Consider the following 5,470-nt stretch of genomic DNA (forward strand, 5'->3'; position numbering starts at 1 on the left):
ATCCAGTCTCATGTGAGCGGTGAAAGAAACAGTGACCCCGATGTGATGTGAACACGCAGCCTTTTGATCTGGAGTCAGACGTTTGCGCCACGCACTCTGAAGACAGGATCCTGGATGTTATTATGCATATGAATGTTTCTCAAACACCGTTTCATTTATCCCACCTTGGTTGAAGAGATCGGGCTTATCAAATCTCCGCCAGGTCCCACCGGGTGTGAGACAGTATTGGAAACACCCTTCACCCCCAATATCACGCTGGCTTTCATCGCCTGCAAGTGATGGACTTTGTTCACATTATTCAGCAATATGAATCGTTAAATATTTAATGGGGACAAGATTTCGAAATGTTTCCGCCCGGTTTCGAACCGGGGACTTTTCGCGTGTTGAGCAAACGTGATAACCACTACACTACGGAAACCTACTGCCTGACGGGCCGTTTTAGGGAAATAACCGCTCAGCCAAACTAATTTCCGTACTACTGTCCAGGAGCTCATTTCACAGGGATACATTTACTGCGCTGTATTTCGGAAGGCTGCAGAGAAGGATCGGTGGGGATGGTCAGGCAGGGAATCCCAGAGCATCGCGCCCACACAAACATTTCACTGTTTTTTTTCATGTGCCTGATATCCGACCGCAGTGTAAATTATGGCGAATCAGGCATGCTCAGATCACATTGTTCACAGAGTGTTTTCTTGCAGCCAAATCACACATTCGAAAACTTGAAATGAGATTACGAGATCGGAGCCATTTAAAGTGCTCCCAGTTACTGCAGATCAGGAATTAAAACATGGCACCGGCTTCCAGAATGAGGCAATGAATCCGAAAGTGGGAAGGAAAAGGTGCAATTTTCGTCCCTGGGTGGGCTCGAACCACCAACCTTTCGGTTAACAGCCGAACGCGCTAAGCGATTGCGACACAGAAACCGCCCGATTCAGTTTCTTGCTAGATACACTAAAGCAGCGTGTCACCTAGCCAAAGTTACATGTTGCAGCCACAGAAATGCAATTGACCACTATCAGTGTTACTTTTCCAGAAATAAAGGATGGGACATTGTTTGTGGAAACATGGAAACAGTCTGGTCTCGCTCACAGCATCGATATCACCGCCAACCAGCTCTCCTGCAACCGGCGCGCCCACCGGTGCTTCGTCTGGTTGCTGAGTCGCACTGTGGGAGAACCTTCACCACACGGACTGCAGCGCTTCAAGAAGGCGGCTCATCACCACCTTCTCAAGGGCAATTTGGGTTGGGCAATAAATGCTGGCCTAGCCAGCGACGCCCACATCCCATGAATGAATAAACAAGTATTCTGAGCGTCCTGACGCTGATGTCAGGTTTTGATCCCTGATCTGCAGTAACTGGGAGCGCTTTAAATGGCACCGACCGTTCAATTTCACCCACAACATCAGAGTAACTGTTCCAGGGGGACATGCCGACTCAGCTGCGTCTTGGCCGCCTGTCTGGTCAGTCCTTTATTCGTCTCCAATTCCGTTTCCCAAAGCGTATCTACAGATTCACAAAGCTGTTTGTCATTTCGGTTCCTTTCGATTTGTCCAGCTCCCGACTGGCAATAATTTGCAAACCTGGTTGCAGCCCTCCGCCTTCCATCGTGTCCAGGGATGGGTTATTTGGAGAGACTGGAGAAGCTGGGATTGTTCTCCTTGGAGGAAAAAAAGATTAAGGGGAGATTTAATAGAGGTGTTCAAATTATATGGGGCTATTGATAGAATGGATGGGGAGAAGCTGTTTCCATTCGCAGGAGGATCGATAACCAGAGGACACAACCTGCATTTATAAAGTGCATTTAATGTAGTAAAACGTCACAAGGTGCTTCACAGGAGCGTTATTAAACAAAACTTGACACTAAACCACATAAGGAGATATTGGGATAGGTGACCAAAAGCTTAGTCGAAGAGGTAGGTTTTATGGCATGTGTTAAAGGAGAGAGAGGCGGAGAGGCTTCGGGAGGGAATTCAAGATCTGAGGGACGAGGCAGCTGAAGACACAGCCGCCAATCGTGGAGCGATTAAAATCAGGGTTGCGCAAGAGGCCAGAATTGGAGGAGCACAGAAATTCCTTTTTCGTTTATGGGATGTGGACGTCGCGGGCGATGCCAGCATTTAATGCCCATCCCTAATTGCCCTTGAGAAGGTGGTGGTGAGCCGCCTTCTTGAACCGATGCAGTCCGTGGGCTGTTAGGAAGGGAGTTCCAGGATTTTGACCCAGCGATGATGAAGGAACGGCCGATATATTTCCAAGTATGGATGGTGTGTGACTTGGAGGGGAACGTGCAGTTGGTGTTGTTCCCATGTGCCTGCTGCTCTTGTCCTTCTAGGTGGTAGAGGTCGCGTGTTTGGGAGGTGCTGTCGAAGAAGCCTTAGCGAGTTGCTGCAGCTGCAGTGCGTCCTGTGGATGGTACACACTGCAGCCACAGTGCGCCAGTGGTGAAGGGAGTGAATGCTTCGGCTGGTGGATATGGTGGTGACCAAGCGGGCTGCTTTGTCTTGGATGGTGTCGAGCTTCTTGAGTGTTGCTGGAGCTGCACTCATCCAGGCAAGTGGAGAGTTTTCCATCACACTCCTGACTTGTGCCTTGTAGATGGTGGAAAGACTTTGGGGAGTCAGGAGGTGAGTCACTCGCCACAGAATACCCACCATCGGACCTGCTCTTGTAGCCACATGATCTCGAAGGGTTGTAGGGCTGGAGGAGGTTGCAGAGATAGGAAGGGGGCGAGGGCCATGGTGGGATTTGAAAGCAAGGATGAGAATTTTGAAATCGAGGCGTTCCTGGACAGGGGGTTTGGCTGGAACGTCACACCGCCCCTCCCGTGTTTACTTCCACAAACGTACATTGGGAGAGGGCTTGGGCGGATTTTTCTGTGTCTCACCCGGGGCCGCTGACTCTCTTGCAGTCCCCCCGATCACCAACTCACCCAGTTTGTACATTTAAACCGGAACAAGTGCCTTCCAAAGGGCAAGAGATGAAGGCAAGGCTGGAACCTCTGACAAAAAAATCTCTTATCCACCAGCGAGGTCTGTGTCCCTGAATCGCTAACTCTTCTTTCACCTACAGATTTGTCTTTTGCACTCGCAGTGAAGCGGAGGGCCGTTTTCACTCGCACGCCAGCAATTGTGATATCAAGAAAAAGGTGGCGGAGAAATTCTCCATTTCAGCGAAAATGGAGCGCTGGGGTCCGCTCATGAGTGCAGCGTAAAAGTTGAAACTAGCACCCACGGTCGTGAGGTGAATGATTCTACCGACTGACCTCGCCAAACCTGAGGAAACTGCTACTTCCTTGTCTGTTGTTGCAGCGAGCCGGCTGTTGGCTCCGCTCCAAGGGTTCAGTGCAAACCATGAAACAGGTTCTCCTGAATTCCATGGTGTAGAAGGCAATCGAGTAACGAGTCGAGCAATGTATTCCGCTCAATCATTGATAATTCCATTCAGATCTTCTGCTTTTCAGCTGCACTTCCCCCCAAACATTGCAATTAATTTTGCTCAGTATTTGTTTCGCTTGTTTAATATTTTGTTCGCCGGCTTTGCCAGATTAACATTTCATTTCAATTATCAATGACAGGGAGCAATGAAGATCACTTGTAAAATTCCCTCGGGCCCATCAATGTGTCAGAATCAAGCACCCGGGTGTTTAAGCACCAACCAACTGAACAAAGACGGTTCACTCACTTGTCCCAACACCTGCTGTGCCTTAACTTGCTCACCGCTACCAGTAGTTTATTTTTAAATGACGCCTCCCTCCCTGACACCGCAGAACTAGTGACCAAAGTTCCGTTTATTGTTAAGAAAGCATTAATTCCGAAATTATCCAGGCGCATATGAAATGTAAAATAAATAATGATTTCGACACGCAGCATTTTGCTTTGAATTCAACCGCACTACCGCTGGCCCATGAGGGCTACTAATAGCATATATTATATATGTATATACACTTATTATATACTTAAATATATATGTTTGATGCAGTGTTCCCCAGTGGTTGGGGATAGTTCATTGCACAAAAATAATTCAATTCTCTGAGACACTTAATGTTTTTTTTAATCACCATTAATACGTTTTGTTGCACACTGAAGGAAATGCAAACTTGTTTGTCAAGTGACAATTAAAACGTTAATAAATCTTTGTACTTTGCATGTCATCAACTTGTATCCCTTCCCATTTTGCATACTGTATTTTAGGAGTCTGCATAAAAATCTTTAGTGCAGCCGCTGTTAAATTTTAAAAGGTTTGTAGCCCCTTTCACGCTTGAAGAAACTCGACCCTGAAGGTTTATGGGGAGCAAGTCCCAACAAAATGCTTCCCTCCGAGGTCAAATCGGGGACATTCTGCGTGTAACTGGTGAACATGATAACCGCTACATTACGGAAACGACTAATTTTCGGTCTCAGGTCTGAAGGAAGTATCTCGGAAAAACATGTCCTGCTGACTCTCCTCACACTGACTCTTTTCACGAACATTTCATCGATCGAAACTATACATGTCACAGGGAAAAAAAGGTCAGTCATTAAACTCCTGAATTCGCCCCAACATCTATCAATCGCAGTTTTGAAATTTTCAATTGACCCCCAGCCTCAACAGCTTTTTGAGGGAGAGAGTTCCAGATTTCCACTCCCCTTTGTGTGAAGAAATGCTTGCTGACATCACCCCTGAATGGACGAGCTCTAATTTTAAGGTTACGCCCCCTTGTTCTGGACTCTCCCCACCAGTGGAAATAGTCTCTATCTGCTCTGTCAAATCCCTTTAATCATCCAAACACGTCAATTAGATCACCCCTTAATATTCTTTACTCAAGGGAATGCAAGTATCGTCTGTGCAACCTGTCCTCATAATTGCTGATCAACGAGAGCCAATAAAAAGGGTTTTCCGATGGCTGGCTCTTGAGTGCACTGGTCTTTATCAGTGGGCTCGTTGGTCAATGGGTATGATTTTCGCTTTGGCGGTTGTTAGTCCAAATATGTGAGAGGTCCCGGATTCGATCGAATTTACTTTAGATCTTCAAATTCCAAAGACAGAAAAGTACCCAAATCAGCCCACATGAGTGAAACAATTCCTATGTTTCATACTATTACCTAACACAACTGCCCAACTTGGTTCTGATAAAAGGACATTGACCTGAAACATTAACTCTGTTTCTCTCTCCACAGATGTTGCCTGACTTGCTGAGGGTTTCCAGCATTTTCGATGTTATCAGAGTATCACTTCCCTCATCACCTAACTACACTCCTCCACTAGATGTCGCCTTGTGGTGAAAACAGGCTCCTTCTGCACAGCCAGGTGTTCTGCTTTAGGCATTAATTATAACGATAACTTTTGAACTTGTTAGTTAAAACATATGGCCTTGCCCATTGTCCAGAAAGCAGAATGGTGTTTATCTCTCACCAGTACAGCCCTTTCCCGCTGCATCAGCTTGGAATGATACGTAGCAATCATACAGATGTCACACCTCTCCTGCTTCCC

The 5,470-nt window shown here is 46.7% G+C and overlaps 2 non-coding genes across 2 annotated transcripts; both read right to left on the reverse strand.

Annotated features, from left to right (window-relative positions):
- Nucleotides 1-345: 345 nt before the first annotated feature.
- Nucleotides 346-418, reverse strand: trnav-aac (transfer RNA valine (anticodon AAC)). The gene has a single exon. It is a non-coding gene; the product is annotated as a tRNA-Val (tRNA).
- Nucleotides 419-849: 431 nt separating this feature from the next.
- trnan-guu (transfer RNA asparagine (anticodon GUU)) lies at nt 850-923 on the reverse strand. Its single transcript has one exon. It is a non-coding gene; the product is annotated as a tRNA-Asn (tRNA).
- Between the last annotated feature and the right edge of the window lie 4,547 nt (nt 924-5,470).

The sequence above is a fragment of the Heptranchias perlo genome, unplaced genomic scaffold (genome assembly GCF_035084215.1).
Source record: "Heptranchias perlo isolate sHepPer1 unplaced genomic scaffold, sHepPer1.hap1 HAP1_SCAFFOLD_55, whole genome shotgun sequence".
NCBI lineage: Eukaryota > Metazoa > Chordata > Chondrichthyes > Hexanchiformes > Hexanchidae > Heptranchias > Heptranchias perlo.